Source organism: Barbus barbus, assembly GCF_936440315.1.
Source record: "Barbus barbus genome assembly, chromosome: 37".
Lineage (NCBI taxonomy): Eukaryota > Metazoa > Chordata > Actinopteri > Cypriniformes > Cyprinidae > Barbus > Barbus barbus.
Genome location: NC_136715.1, coordinates 7,388,299 through 7,405,226, shown reverse-complemented (window position 1 = coordinate 7,405,226; position 16,928 = coordinate 7,388,299). Strand labels below are relative to the sequence as shown.

At 37.9% G+C, this 16,928-nt stretch overlaps 1 protein-coding gene across 1 annotated transcript in view; it reads left to right on the top strand.

Annotated features, from left to right (window-relative positions):
* The first annotated feature begins 570 nt into the window (after positions 1-570).
* Positions 571-16,928, top strand: part of LOC306856558 (sodium-coupled neutral amino acid transporter 3-like) — a 44,726-nt gene continuing 28,368 nt past the window's right edge. Inside the window, exon 1 of the mRNA XM_079395912.1 lies at positions 571-790. The gene's annotated coding sequence lies outside the window, so the exon portion shown is untranslated. The remainder of the gene's footprint in view (positions 791-16,928) is intronic.

Sequence of the window (16,928 nt, the reverse complement as noted above, 5' to 3'; positions counted from 1 at the left end):
ATAGATAAATAGATAAATAGACAGACAGACAGATAGATAGATAGACAGAAAGACAGACAGACAGACAGACTGACTGATTGATTGATTGATTGACAGACAGACAGACAGACAGACAGACAGACAGACAGACAGATAGATAGATAGATAGATAGATAGATAGATAGATAGATAGATAGATAGATAGATAGATAGATAGATAGATAGATAGATAGATAGATAGATAGATAGATAGATAATGTTGTTATAACAGTGTTAATATTTGATGCACACAGTCAGATTTGATACAGTATTAACGGCTCGAGTCTGTTTTCTCGCGTTCATCATCACTCCATCAGCAGCACAGCAAGCGAGCGCTCGCGGGTCGAGTATGACTGAATTCTGACGTCGCCCCCATATACGTCCTCGACCAATTAAATGCTAGCTGCGCGACGCGCCGCGCCACTAGCTGAACGCGCCCGTTATAATCAGCGCAAGCTACACGGGAGCGTTGAGTCCAGCGCGTGACGAAGATCCCCGGAGTGAGTGGATTGGTCACTGCTCGGTCTAGACAATCGGAGGCGGGGAAACTGAAGAGTCGTTACAGCCCACTTTAAAAACCCGTCGAAACCGACTCACGGGCTCCAAGTCAATGAGAATAACGGCAGTAATTGAAAGAGGACGCTCCTCACATCCCCATCCTCAAGTTGTGTGGTGTTAACTTACGTTACATGTTTTATCCGAGGTAAACCACGGGGAGAGCTTCATCTGAAGGACGTTTTTCAGAAATTCACCATCAAAGAAAATCCGTCCGGTAAGACTGAATATTTTTAATATTGTGATATTGTTCATATAATTAATTTCATCTGTCATAGATACGATATATGTCGTAGTTTCCCATATTTTTAGTCCGTTGTGACACACATTTTAGACGTAGTCTTATAACAATGTCTTATATTATTCCTCAAAGGACATACTGCAAAACTACTGCCCCTGTGACTCTTGAAGAACATCTTAAACATTTATTTCTAAATATACTAAACTGTTACACGTGCTTTAATTCATTGTGTGATTGATTTGGATATCAGTGTGTTAACACTTTGTCGATTTGTTACAGCAGAAACGTTACTGTCTCAAATCTGGGTGCTTTGTCTAGACGGCATTTTTGGCATCCTAGGTTTGTGTGCAGATTTAAAAGCTAAATCATAATCAGATGAACCTGAGTGCGTGAAGAGGAAAGCGTCTGCGATTCCCCAAAAGTCCGCATGCGCCCATGATACCCAAAAATGCTGTCCAAGTAGACAGTAGGGATTGAGAGACATAGTCAATGACATGATGAAATGCCAGTGTGGTGTAACTGTTTGCTTGATAAAAAAAAAGATCTTCATGACTGTGTGTCAAGGTCAGTAAAAAGTTATATAACAGACAAAACTTAGTGTTTAGTAATAGTAAATGCATGTAATGTGTAACAAGGACACCTTAAAATACAGTGTTACTGATCTTTCTTTGATGGTTACACCACTTTATTGCAGAATTTTTAGTCATTAAATCACAATTTTTAGATTTTTTCTTTTGACATAAAAAAAATATTATTTTCTATGAACTAGCTGCCTGCTGTAAGCTTATAACTAGTAAGTTTATACCTCACCTCTTTCTGGCATCAAGTTTTTTCCCCTCCAGACTTCTTGTTAAGACTACAGTACAGTTTCAGTGTGTGAATGGACAGGAGCTACATGTGTTCCTGTGTGCACCTGTGCCTTTGTGTAGTGTCATCCCAGAGCGTCTGGGTAGCAGATGCGACCCAGCAGAAGTGACCTAGGTGAAGCTGAGATATTCAGTATGGCTTCAGGTGGTTGAGGTGGTAGATTAAGGCACAGAATGTGCTGTGGTCTAACCAGTGATTAGCTGAGGAAGAGTGAAAGCATGATCTCCCTGTCTCTCTCTCCTTCTCTTCCTTTATGTTTAGGTCTGTGCACCCACAGGGGGCGTTAGACAGAGCGTAATAATCACATCTTGACTTCAAAATAATTGATTTCTCTCTAATCCTGTCATTTTGAATGCACCTTATCTTAGATGTCTTAGGCCTGCTCTTCCTGTGTCCCAGTTATCTAAAGTGACATTTCAAGATAACAGGTGAATACTTGAAATATGATTCGTATGTGCATATTGACCTATATGGTTACTGTTTTTCTTATTGTATGCCCTACAGAAATGTATCTGGAACATCACTTGACAAACTAGTCAATTTTAGAGTTGTTTAAAAGGTGGTTCAGTTAGAAATGACTCAACAAAGGTTATTTATTTTTATCCTAATGCATTCTGGGGTGGCTGTTTTGTATTTGATATAGAATTCAATTTCGGTGTGATGTGAAGTCACACATCAGAGGTCATGCACTGGAACAGGTGGTCAGATCTGAACCATGTTTATGTTGAGTGCAGCTTGTTTTTAACTAAATGAAAATGTAAAGCAAACATCATTTATTTGCTTAATATGTGTGAAAATGGAATAATAGTGTGCATTTAGAGAGCTTGAATCTGAGCAAGGTTAGGCTACATGACATTGTTCTTCTTAAAGGAATAATTCAACCAAAAATTTAAATTTGCTAAATAATGCACTGTAAGGCCTGTTTATTTCTTCATCTGAACAGATTTGGAGAACTTTAGTTGCATCACTTGCTCATCTTCTGCAGTGAATGGGTGGAGTCTATCAATTAACAGCTTGTGAAATGAGTGTGTACATTTTGAGCAAATTTTCATTTTTGGGTGAACTATTCCTTTAAAGTATTCTTATTTGATTTTATTATTATTATTAGTTTAAAATAGCAGATTATTTATTAATGGATGAATTTTGGGCCTATCGTTCATTTCCAACTTTAGATTCATAAGTTGCATAACAATATTGATTAGCACTCTTCATGCATGTCGAATGAATGCATGTGTGCTGCTCCTATAATTGCTGAATAAAATAACACAATAGAGCCAAAACGAAAGAGAGGATGTTATTAAACACAGATACAGGACAGCTGGTCTGTTATCACTGGTTCTGTTGAAAGCACTTCACATCCCAAGCAGATTGTGAGTGTTGATGTGACAGCTCTCAGTAGGGTCAATTGTGTGCTTGGAGTGGGCTGAAAACACAGGCAGGACCTCCGTTACTGCACAATGTAAGACATCTATTGTATGAAGCCCCACTTGCAGATACTTATGTTTTGTTTCGCAATTTAAACATTCATAATAAGCAATTCATGATTGTGCATCACTGAGGTTTTAAATTGGTTCTTGTTAATTATTAAGTAGGGACGACAGGGGAGTGTTGTAACATGCAGTGAGTTGTAACACAATCTGTTTAACCATTCAGAAATGTGCTACATGGTGCCTTCGCTATCATATGTGACTAGCGCCCTCCCAAAATAATAGTAGGCCTATAAGTTGTAAAATTCTACAACTATATACTACTATAGATAGATAGATACTATTCACATACTGCATTTGTCATGTTGTCATGTGACCTACCAGTGTCGCTTCACTGTCATTCATAACTCCTCTTCTGTGGCTTCATGGGATAGCAAAGTGACCACGAATGTGCACCTCAGAATCTCAGTGTTAGTAGTAGGTCATTGGGGTACTTTTCACCTATGAATTCACCTATGTATTTTTTTTTACATTCTGTTTTCGCCTGTTGTATAGTATGGAGGTAGGCATATTCTAATGCAGAATCTATGTAGAGCTATAAAGAATGTACAGGACAACCCCCCCTCCCCATTTTTTTGTCTGTGCTGACATAAATATTTTCTATATTGTATGTTTATCATTTTGAATTAAAATGCTTGGTGGGGTGGAATAATTATTTTGAGCAAGTCAATTCTTGATTACCACAATAAATTCATGCACAAAATTTTAAATGTGAGTGTGCTAGGTTTTAACAACGCAATTTGACACTAATTTATAGTTTATGAATAAGTACTAGATTCCAGACAAAAACAGACAAGTATAGGAATATTATATTAAAGTTTTATACATATCAGCACACATAGATACACATTTAAACAAAATGTAAAAAAAATAATTTAACAAAATGCTCTTCCTGGTCTTTGTACTTCCAAGGGTTAGTTCATGTGAAAATTGTGTTATAAATTACTCACCCGTTCCAAACCTATAAGACCTTCATTCACCTTCAGAACACAAATTGAGATATTTTAATGAAATCCGAGAGCTCTCTGACCCTCCATAGACAGCAATACAACTACCACGTTCAAGGCCCAGAAAGGTAGTAAGGACATTGTTAAAATAGTCCATGTGACATCAGTGGTTCAACATTTATTTTATGAAGCTTTGAGAATACTTTTTATATGCAAAGAAAACAAAAATAATGACTTTATTCAACAATTTCTTCTCTTCCCTTTCACACTTAAGTCGTTACGCATTAGCGAAAGTACCACAATGCATGCATGTGGATCTGTTGAAGCAGGAGCCAGCGTTCTGACTTCTCCTACTTCAACAGATCCACATGCATGTGTTGTGATACTTGGTGCATAGTTTCTTTTTAGGGTGAACTAACCGCTTGAGATGTCTCACTGGTGTATTTCGTGTTATGGTTCAGTTTGCATGTATTTGGTTAATTTCAGCAGGGCTGCAATATTGTTTTATATTGTATCGTGATTGAGGTGTTTGTGTTGGCAAAGCTCATGTGTCCAGTTTCCATCTTTGGCATTTATGTTTCAGCATTTTTTGCATTTATGGCTGTGGTAATTTCATTACCCCAAAATTAAATTTCTGTCATCATTTACTCACTCCTATTCCAAACCTGTGGAAAATAAAAAAGGAAAATAAAAAACAGTAACTGATAACAGAATATTTTACACATTTACTCATCTCTTTAACACTGTAAATCTGTATCATATCTGACAAGCAATTTACTAATGCCTCTAAATTATCAATACAGTTTATAAATAGAGTATAGTATAATGTTTATAGTATATATAAAATTATAGTATATAGGCCTTTAATATAATTCTAAAAACTTCTCCCTTTAGGTTATGATACATTTGTCTTTTTGCTGTGAAAGCTTTACTGATTTGTATAAAGTAAATATAAGAATGAATTATATTGTTAATACTATTTTAAGATGAACTCTTAATCAGCATTGGTTTACTTGAATATCCATGACTTTTTTAGAAAAATCATGGGAAAATATGAGAATCAAAAATGACAGATAATTTGAGGAATGTTTATTTGTTTATCTGTCAGTCATAGTTGCATTGTATTGCATTGTTTTTTACTCTTCAATTATGAGCTCGATATTTTCCCTATGTAATATTGTATGAGCTGTAAAAGCCAGATGTATCAGATATGATAATCATATTTGGTAACACTTTATTTTGATAGTCCACTTTAGACATTCTACTAACTATAAGTAACTTTGTAACTACATGTCAACTAATTCTCATTCATTTGCAACTACATGTCTACTAACTCTCAGTAGGGTAGGTTTAGGGCTTTAGTAGAATAAGTTGACATACTTGCAACGTTTCTTATAGTCAGTATGTTGTCTGTTGTGGACCCATCAAAATAAAGAGTTAGAAGATATTAAGCAGACAGTCTACTAATACTCTAATGACTGCTAGTTGACATGTAGTTGCAAAGTTACTTACTATTAGTAGAATGTCTAAAGTGGACTATCGAAATAAAGTGTTACCTCATATTTTGTCTAAAGGTTCCATTTAAAAAAAAAATATATATATTTTATATATCAGGCTTTACAGGGTTAACAAGTCATTATTTCTCACAATTAAAATGCTTTAATTCACTTTAAATGATTGGATAAAGGATTTGATGGAATGTGACTCCAATTACAACACCGTTAATTCTCGCCAAGTATGCTGCAAGTCAATAAAACACTGTCTCTCTCTACTTAACCAATAGTGTTGTTGTTTAAGAGGAAATGAATGCCTAGTATCCTTTGTCCTGAGACCTTGGGTCTCTTCATGTCGTCAGCTGAGCTTTGGCACCGATTGGTCGCTCGGGTTCATCAGAGGTGTCAACAGTATATAGATTTGCCATCTGGTCACGGTGACATCCCCTCACGATATTCTGCTCTGATCATGTCACATCTCACAGGAGAGGGTGTCCCTTTGTTTGGGGCTGGTGTGTGGACACTGGCACAGAATGGTGTTTGATGGGCCGACCTGAAATGATACGCCCTGTTTGGACCACTGTTACTCTTCCATTGTTGCAGAAATGCCAACATGTGGAGGCTTCCTTCATCTGCCGAGCGCCTGACTGACCCAACACTGCCTTAGTGTTCTCCTCGACGCTCAGAGTCAAACAATAACTTCCTAACAGCGAAACATGCCCCTACTCACCGGAAATAGCAGTTGTGTGAAGAAAGTGTTTACGGTCACAGCCTTTGAACCTAGTGAACTCGAGTAAAATAAGACAGATTCTTATTGAAGATGGAGCCTTTTTTTGAGTAAGCAGGATATAATTACACTAACTTGATTGTTCTAGATATTAATTATGGGACTTACAGAGTGAGTACTTTTTACTTGCTATCACTCTCTCAATGCTTCTAGCCAACAGACACAAAAGTGAATGTCATAGTTGATAGTTTATTATTTAATGCTAAGGAATTTTTTTTGAAACAAAACATTTTCACATAAAGATTTAAAATGATAAAACAAATAGATACAATGATGACAAAAAAAGTCACTCTACACACTTTCTGATTGTAAAATGTTAGTAATTTCATTTTTAATTTTTTTTAATTAGATTTAGATTTTTTTTAAACTAATGATTTATGTTTTTTCTTTTATTGTTCTTTTTTTTTCTTTGTTTCCTTGCATGTGTCATGAATCAGAATTCCCTCTCTCACAACCCGAGTCAGAGACTATGAAACAATACATCGAGGATGAGTTGCTTAAGGACTTCATTGTACCATCCAAGTCTCCAGCGTCAGCAGGGTTTTTCTTCATCAAGAAGGACGGAGGCCTCCGACCCTGCATTGATTATCGAGCACTTAATGATATCACTGTCATGTTTTGCTATCCTTTGCCCTTGGTACCCGCCGCCCTGGAACAGCTCCGCACCGCCACATACTTCACTAAACTTGACCTGCGCAGTGCATACAACCTGATTCGAATTAGAGAGGGAGATGAATGGAAGACAGCCTTCTCGACTACATCTGGGCACTATGAATATCGGGTTATGCCCTTCGGGCTTGCCAACAGTCCTTCTGTATTCCAGGCATTCATCAATGACGTCCTCCGGGACATGCTGAACCGATTCGTCATCGTCTATATTGATGATATACTGATATTCCGACTCCCTTGAAACCCATGTTCAACACTTCAGGGCTCATCAAGCATCAACTGTATGCCAAGATACAGAATTGTGAGTTCCACCAGACTCCGATCTCGTTCCTGGGCTATGTCATCAGCCCTGAGGGAGTTACCATGGACGACAGTAAGGTTCAGGCGGTGGTCAATTGGCCTAAACCCACGACAGTAAAGGAACTTCAGTGCTTCCTTGGATTTGCAAACTTCTATCAACGCTTCATCAGGAAACTTCAGTGTGGTCACTGCCCCCCTCACATCTCTACTTCAAGGAGGTAAATCACGTCTCAACTGGACACATGCCAGTGAACAATCCTTCCAACAGTTAAAGGAGCAGTTTACTTCAGCTCCCATTCTACATCATCCCAATCCGGACCTGGAATTCACAGTCAAGGTGGATGCTTCAAACACTGGAATCGGGGCAGTTCTTTCTCAGCGTCATGGTAATCCACCTAAACTTTTCCCATGTGCTTTCTACTCCCGCAAACTCAACCCCGCAGAGAGGAATTACGATGTGGGTGATCGAGAGTTATTGGCCATGAAGGCCGCCTTTGAGGAGTGGCGGCATTGGTTGGAGGGGCAAAATTACCATTCCTCGTGCTAACAGATCATCGCAACCTCGAGTACATCAGGTCCGCCAAACGACTCAACCCCAGAAGACAAACCAGATGGTCCTTGTTCTTTTCACGCTTTGATTTCAAAGTAACTTATCGACCTGGTTGCAAGAATGGCAAGGCGGACGCCCTATCCAGACAGTTCGACCATCTCCCCACTTCAAATACGGCCAAACCCATTCTGCCTTACACACTTGTTCTAGCACCTGTACAATGGGATATTATGACTGAGATTTCCGAGGCCCTATCAATGATCCAACTCCAGCCGAATGCCCGCCTGACCGAACTTACGATCCTGCCACTCTACGTCTAAGGGGCATGCAGTGGGTACACAATCTCCCCAGCGCCGGTCATCCAGGTATCAATGCCACCATTCAACTCATCACTAATCGATTCTGGTGGGCAACCCTCCAATCAGACGTAACCCGGTTCGTGCAGAATTGTGACACTTGCAACATCTCCAAGTCATCCCCTCAGCAGGTCTCCTCCAGCCTCTTCCCATTCCCCAACGACCTTTGTCCCATATCGCCATCGACTTCGTAACCAACCTACCCGACTCCAATCACTTCACCACCATACTCACAGTTATCGACCGCTTCTCCAAGGCCTGCCGCCTTATTCCCTTCACTAAACTACCCACAGCATTCGAGACGGCTGAAGCACTAATACAACAGGTATTCAGGTTTTATGGTCTCCCAGAGGACATCGTCTCCGATCGGAGACTACAGTTTACATCACGAGTCTGGAAGGCTTTCTGTCAACAGCTAAACGTCAATGTCAGTCTCAGTTCAGGATACCATCCCGAATCCAATGGCCAGGTTGAGAGACTCAACTAAGTACTCACCCGCTTCCACTGTCACAATAACCAGAATGACTGGAGCCGGTATCTGATCTGGGCAGAGTATGCCCAGAACTCTCTCAGGAAGACAGCAACCGGACTTACCCCCTTCCAATGCGTTCTAGGATTCCAACCTCCAATGTTCCCCTGGTCAGGTGAACCCTCAGAGCTTCCAGCTGTCAATGACTGGCTAAGACGGAGTGAGGAGACATGGAACGCAGCCCACGTACATCTACAACGGGAAGTTCGGAGAGTACAGGAACAGGCTGATCGTCGCCGCAGAGCAGGACCAAGTTTTACCCCTGGTCAGTGGGTATGGCTTTCATCCAGAGACCTTCAGCTCCGCCGTCCCTGCAAGAAACTCAACCCTAGGTACGTGGGGTCATTCAAAATCATTAGACAAATCACCCCAGTTTCATATCGTTTAGCACTACCTGCAAATTACCGTATCTCACCCACTTTTCATGTTTCTCTGCTCAAGCCCGCCGGTGGTTCGAGAGGAGAGAGTGCAGTGTTTACAGTTAATAAACACTGCAAATGGATCCGACCGCTTCTGACTCCTCATTACAGTATGGCAAATTTTTTTTAATAAGGACAATTAGTTTGGCTGTACTGCTCCGTAAACCAACATGAAAAATAATGGCGATAAGATTATGGATCATAGATCTTATCATGTTACCCAAAATGCAATGTGTGAATGATTTTAAGTTTCTTTTCTAAATGTTTTTTGTTGTTTTGACTGATTTATCAACTTCGGTGCAGTCAGGCAGTAGCATCTAATCTCTAGGTTTCTTATGGCCTCACATGCTCTCGTTCTTCATGCCATCATCTTATACAATCTGGATTAATGCGACAGCTTGCCAGCACATCACTTCTTTCTTCCCTCTTTTTTCTGACATTTATTTATTTACAGCTTAGTAAAGTAATGAGATCCCTCATGTTAGTCACACTTTTTAATCTGTCCTTTCTCACTGGATAAGGCTTTATTCTTCACACAAGGCTTTCATCCAAAACCTTGTAACTTTAAAAAGCCTAGTATCTCACCATTTAGAGCATTTAAACCTGCAGGAACCTTTAATGGATAAGAAGAGTGTGAATTAGTGTTGCTTTCGTCAACAAAAATTATGACTAAATATCGTCGTCAACGAACCTTTATCACGTGACGAAAAAGAGACAAGACGCAACGTAAAAACTGGTCATGTGATGATAATTAAATGTAAAATGCAATATTGTTGACGAATAAAAACAAGACGAAATGTGGTTCGTCTTTGAGAGATGTGTGTGTACTTCTAACATGTTTGGTTGGTAAAAAAAATGTTGTAAATTCAAATCAGAGCGTCTTCCGTGTCTGGAATGGATGTATTCTTGAGTCTATAAGGTAACAATAATATAATAAGATAACCTTGTTTGAAATGGGTTTGGCTAAAAGAAAATTTTGGTTTCGTCTATACTACTAGGTACTTATACTATATTGACTGGGTTAAATAGAATTGTATTACTAAAAAGAGACTAAAATACAATTTTCATTGACTAAAACTAGACTAAATGTCATCAGTTTTCGTCGACTAAAACTAGACGAAAATAGTCATGGATAATTCTGTCTAAAACTAGACTAAAATGTCATCAGTTTTCGTCGACTAAAACTAGACTAGACTAAAAAGAGTATGAACCTGACTAAAACTAATAAAAACTAAAATGACAGCTTCACACAAAGACTAGACTAAAACTAAAATTAAAACAGGCCGCCAAAAACAACACTAGTGTGAATAAGACAAGACTGGCTACTGAAGACAAAGAGCCAAATTTCACAGTATTTTACTTAATTCTATTTTAGAATATCATCTGTTGAGACTTCCGGCAGAGCATGTGAGTGAGAAGATGCGCTTGAAGTTAGCTCCCAAGCACTTTGTCGATCTATTATACCTTTCAGGCTACCTGAAACGTTAAACACACTTGGTGGTTTATTTTTCAAACTACTTAACCCCTAACACTGAGACAAGCATCTATAACTCTATTGCCTAAAGATGGGAAGGACCTAACATTATGTGACTCATACAGACCTATTAGCCTCCTCAATGTTGATGTTAAGATTTTAGCCACGATTTTGGCCTCTCGTTTAGAGGCAGTACTTCCTAGTATTATCTCAGAGGAACAAACTGCATTCATTAAAGGACGGTATTCATTCTCTAACATTCGTACTCTTTTTAATATTTTATACTCAAGACAAAATAGTGTTTCCTCTGAGGTGATCATTTCGTTAGAATCTGAAAAGGCATTTGAGAGGATAAAGTGGATTTATCTGTTTAGAGTTCTAGAGGAGTTCGGTTTTGGTGAGGGATTGATATCATGGATACGTTTACTATATGCTGACCCACAAGCTTCAGTTTCTACTAATAGTGTTAATTCTGAGTACTTTACCTTATCACGGGGTACACGCCAGGGATGCCCCCTATCTCCATTACTTTTTGCCATAGCCATTGAGTCCCTTTCAATAATGCTTAGAACACTTCCTATATTTCAAGGTATAATGAATGCGCAAGGGAATCGAACATAAATTAGCCTTATACGCTGACGACTTATTACTCTACGTTACCGATCCAATTGCATCTATTCCTAAGATAATACATCTATTAGATGATTTTTGACATCTATTTCATGCTTTAAGAATCTCACTAAAAAGTAAACTAAGTTATGATAGACCTCGATTTACTATGTTAAGGAATTGTGTGGTAAAGAAATTAAGAAAAAGTAAAGCAGACTTCTTCCTTACCATAATAGATAAAGCAAGAGGCAATCCTAGAATTATTTGGAACCAGTTAAAAAAAACTAACAGGACAACATAATGAAGACAGGAAAATTCTAGAACTTAAAGTAAAGGGAAAGTCATTAAACAATCCAGCTGAAGTAGCAGAAATTTTTAATCATTATTTTATTGACTCTTATTTTTTGCCTGCGTATACTAATGTTTGTCCAGTTACAACAGTGGAGCCCGTTTTTAGTATAAGACCTGTTAGTGATTTGGATGTTATGAGAACAATTAGATCTCTTAAACCATCTAGAGAAAAAGACAAATATGGTATGGATGTTATTATGCTCAAAGAGTCTAGCTCTAAACTAATCAAACCTATTACTGGAATTATTAACCTTTCAGTTTCTCAGGGTAAATTTCCAAGTGTTTGGAAGTCGGCTGTTGTTGTTCCAATATTTAAAGATGGAGATCTCTTTTCCATTGACAAGTATAGGCCAATCAGTATCTTACCCACCGTTTCTAAGGTTATGGAGAAACTAGTTGTCACATGTGTCCGCTGTGTGAGTAAAGCCATTTTAGGCCTACTATTTGTAAGTGGTGTGGTTTTTCTCATGTGCTTGGTTTGTGCATGTGTGATGTTAACTCCACTACCTGTGGCGATCTCAGTGTGGGAACCTGAGCAGCCACGACAGGATGTGGAGCACAGGCCTATAAATAAATCACATTTGCAATGAGTCACTCTCCACGCTGCCTCCGGGGAAAGAGACACAGAAAACGTTGGGGGTGGAAAGAGGGAGTGAAGGAGAGTTAGGGAGGAAAAAGAGGCCAGGCGAAGCTCATCATATATGATAGCTAATGCCTGATGCCTGCGACGTCTCCAACCCCTCCACTGAGGCAGCCGACATGAAAAAACTCTTCACCAGGATCTGACCGATTCATTCTGAGCCTGAAGCTTCTTTTCGAGATGAGAGCGAGAGAGTTTGCTTGGGATGAAAGAGATCTGCTAAATCTCCCTGCTGCACTGGAAGCATGTGACGTACTTCCATGTGACAATCGTCCCTTCTTGAGATGCATCTGCATGCATGATTTCTACATTTGTGCAAAAAGAAAACAAAAGAAAGGCATGTATTGTTTTTTGTTTGTTTGTTTTAAATACACTACCTTTTGAAAGTTAGGGGTCGATCACTTTTTTATGTTGTTCTTTTGAACTTGAAAAAAGTGGGAATTTTTTTTATTCAAATAGAGCAGTAATTTTCACAATATTATTGTGCTTTTCATCAAATAAATGCAGTCTTGGTGAGCATAGAGATTGTTTTGTTAAAAAAGTCTTACAGAGTCCAAATATTTGAACGGCAGTGAAGATTTTCATGTAATTTGTCAGATTAGGAGAGGGACGAAGGGTTGATAGTTGATGTCTAAATTGGTGTTTGGAATTAATCTCCATCAGACAGATCTCATTAATCACAGAGTCCTCAAATCCTCTCCGGATAAAGGGAAAAAGAGGAGTGAGGTGCAGTACATATGAAGCCAAGCACTGATGATGCATGATGCAGTTTTGCATTCCATTTGACAGCCAGCATCATCTCGTGTAGATGACTTCTTGAGGGCCAACTCGAGTCTTTGTGGAAGTCGCTATGAACTAGGGCTGCTATATTTGAAAAATGGACATTGCAATATTTTGTTTCTACACCAAGAATGATCATCCACACCAATGTATGACAACATTCAGTTTATTATAATTGCTCGCTGCAGTTTTGATGCCACTTTAATTCTCTTTAAAGCAGGGTGGATTCTGCTTTCAAATAAGTGTTTTTATTGTTCATCAGCTGAAAAAAATAGTTCTGAAAGTGAACCCGATATTGTTCTTCTGTATTAGTTATTGTTTTGGTGTGAACTCCACTATTCTCATAGAATCTGAGTGATTATTACAACTTAATAGTTATCATTATCGTTATAGGTATTAACGATATTGTGAACAGGTCTTTAAAAAAATTAATGGTTTTTCACCATTCAAAATGGCTGTAAAATAATACAGTTTTTTTATTTATTGTGATTATTAAATTAGATTTATTGCAGTAAATGTATTATGCAATAGTACTGCTAGAAAGTAGTATTTAATAAAATTATTTTATTTTATAATACACTGTATAATCATATCAACAATGTCTCCATCAGCAATACTGAACACCTAATATAGGCACTTAGTTACTTAAACTGTCAACTGAATTTTGCCATGGAATACAAGGTTTTTATCATGGCAGTCAGAAAATATATTTTCATCCTTGACGCTTTTGTTTATGTGTTGTTTATGTATCCATCCCCTGCACAGACTGTTATCCACACACTTCAGCCTTGACAGAATGTCTGCTCTTCACATCACAGAATAAATGGTGTGATGCTAGCGCTATACACCTCTCCTTGTCACATGACTGAGTGTGAATGTTTTATGCTATTTTTGATAGCAAATGGAGGCTCTGGATGTTTATCCTGCAGTCAGGCGGGTATGTGATCCAGTTTTAATCCAGTTTAGCCCCTGTGTGATGGCTTTGAAAAATCCAACAGATTCTGCACTTGTGTGAATGTGTGTGTTGGATTGTGTTTTTGGAGTATGACTCATTAAAACATTGCTGTATTAGCTGCTCTTCTAAAATAGGAGAGAAATGTCATTGTCAATGTCTTAGTCTGTTTAATCTCCTCCATTTCTCCTGTGGAAGGAAGTTGTATATGATTATACCAACCTACAGATATTAAAGGAATAATTCACTCTGAATTTACATTTACATTTACATTTAGTTATTTAGCAGACACTTTTATCCAAAGCGACTTACAAATGAGGACAATGTAAGCAATCAAAATCAACAAAGGAGTAATGATATGCAAGTGCTAGTCTCAGTTAGCTTAACACAGTACATGTAGCAAGGTTTTTTTTATTATATAATAAATAATAAGAAAACAGACTGAATCCAAAAAGATTAGAAAAGCTAGTGTTTGTATTTTTTTAAGAATAGAATTAGAATAGAGAGTTCTAGAGTTAGAGAATTCTAGAGTTCGAGTGTCAAATAAAGTTGGAAGACTTGTGTTTTTGTTGGCAAACATTAATTCCTTGAATTTTATGCGGGAAGCTATTGGTAGCCAGTGCAAATTGATAAACAGAGGTATGACATACATTCTTTTTGTCTCATTAAAAATTAATCTTGCTGCCGCGTTCTGGATTAATTGTCCTGCCAAGAGAGCATTGCAATAGTCCAGCCTGGACAGAAAAAGAGCTTGAACAAGGAGTTGTGAAGCATGTTCCGAAAGAAAGGGCCTGATCTTCTTGATGTTGAATATAGCAAATCTTCAGGACCGGGTAGTTTTAGCAATGTGGTCTGAGAAAGTCAGCTGATCATCAATCATAATTCCAAGGTTTCTGACTGTTTTTGAAGGAATTATGGTTGATGAGTCTAACTGGATGGTGATATTGTGATGAAACGATGGGTTTGATGCAACCACAAGAAGTTCTGTCTTGGCAAGTTTGAGTTGAAGGTGATGGTCCTTCATCCAGCAAATGTCTGTTAAACAAGCTGAGATGTGAGCAGCTATCTTTGGATCATCAGAATGGAATGAGAGGTGGATTTGAGTGTCATCAGCATAGAAGTGGTATGAATTGCCATATTTCTGAATGACAGAACCTAATGAAGCATGTAGACAGAGAAGAGAAGAGGTCCAAGGACTGAGCCCTGAGGCACCCCAGTAGTTAGATGTTGCGACTTGGACACCTCTCCAAGATACCTTGAAGGACCTATCTGAGAGGTAAGACTCAAACCACTGGAGTGCAGTTCCTGAGATGCACTTTGCCAGTAGGGTTGACAGGAGGATCTGATGGTTAACCATGTCAAAAGCAGCAGCCAGATCCAGCAAAAAAAGTATTGAAGATTTGGAATCCGCTCTTACAAGTCTTAGGGCATCAACAACTGAGAGCAAGGTTGAATGTTCACTTCTGAAACCAGACTTGTTGCTGTCGAGGAGGTTGTTCTGTGTGAGAAAGGCAGAGACTTGGTTGAACACAGCTCGTTCAAGTGTTTTAGCAATGAAAGGAAGAAAGGAAACTGGTCTGTAGTTCACTAAAAGAGATGGGTTAAGGGTGGGTTTCTTAAGTAGTGGGGTTATATGAACCTGTCTAAATGCTGAGGGAAAAACACCAGTGTGAAGGGATGTGTTGATGTGAGTGAGCGCAGGTACAACTGTAGGAGAAATGGCTTGAAGGAGATGCGATGGAATAGGATCAAGCGGACAAGTAGTAGGATGATTAGAAAGGATGAGTTTGGAGACTTCTGCCTCAGAGAGTGAAGAGAAGGAGAAGGAATTTAAAAGAGAAGGAATTTAAATTCTGTCATAATTTACTCAATCTCATGTCTGAACCCATATGACAGTACGTCTTCTGTGGAATCGGGCAGTTTTTTTGCTACTCTTTTCCACAGAATGTGAAGTGAATTGAGGCCATCAAGCTCCAAAAATAAAAAATGTGTGCTTTATGCACTTTGACTGCACCTCTCATTAACTCTTCCATATAGGGATTTATTAATGAGGTTACTTTTTATGATACTTTTTGTCATTTTTGGGCCTCGACAATATTAGTTCCTATTTATTATATGGAAAACTTCAGCTTGGACATTCTTCAAAATAACTACTTTTGTATTTTCCTGTGGAAGAAAGTTATTCAGGTTTAAAATGAGAGTGAGTAAATGATGACAGAATTTTCATTTTTAGGTTAAACCCTAGGCTAGGCACATGTTTTATGCTTATATTTTAATAATTATTTTATAATTATATATGTATATTTATAATTATATATTTTTATTTCTTATTTATTTTTATATTATATTTCTTGTTATTAAATAATATATAATATATACTACCAGTCAAAAGTTTTTGAACAGTAAGAATTTTTGTTTTTAAATAATTATCTTCTGCTCACCAAGCCTGCATTTATTTGATCCAAAGAACAGCAAAAACAGTAACATTTTTAAATGTTTTTTTTTAGTATTTAAAATAACTGTTTTCTATTTGAATATATTTTAAAATGTAATTTATTCCTGTGATTTCAAAGCTGATTTTTTAGCATCATTTCTCCAGTCACACGATTCTTCAGAAATCATTCTAATATTCTAATTTGCTGCTCAAAAACATTTTATTATTATGATTATGTTGAAAACAGCTGAGTAGAATTTTTTTCAGGTTTCTTTGATGAATAGAAAGTTCAGAGGAACAGCATTTATCTGAAATAGAAAACTTGTTTTGAAAATTTGAGTGCTTTTTTGCTTTGGTTATAGAACATCTTACTGGCTTTCTGCAAGGGAAGAGCCCCTTCAATTTCCCCAGTATATTAAACTAAATCAAGTCTCCAATAATGTTTTAGTAATAACCTGATTCATTTTTCT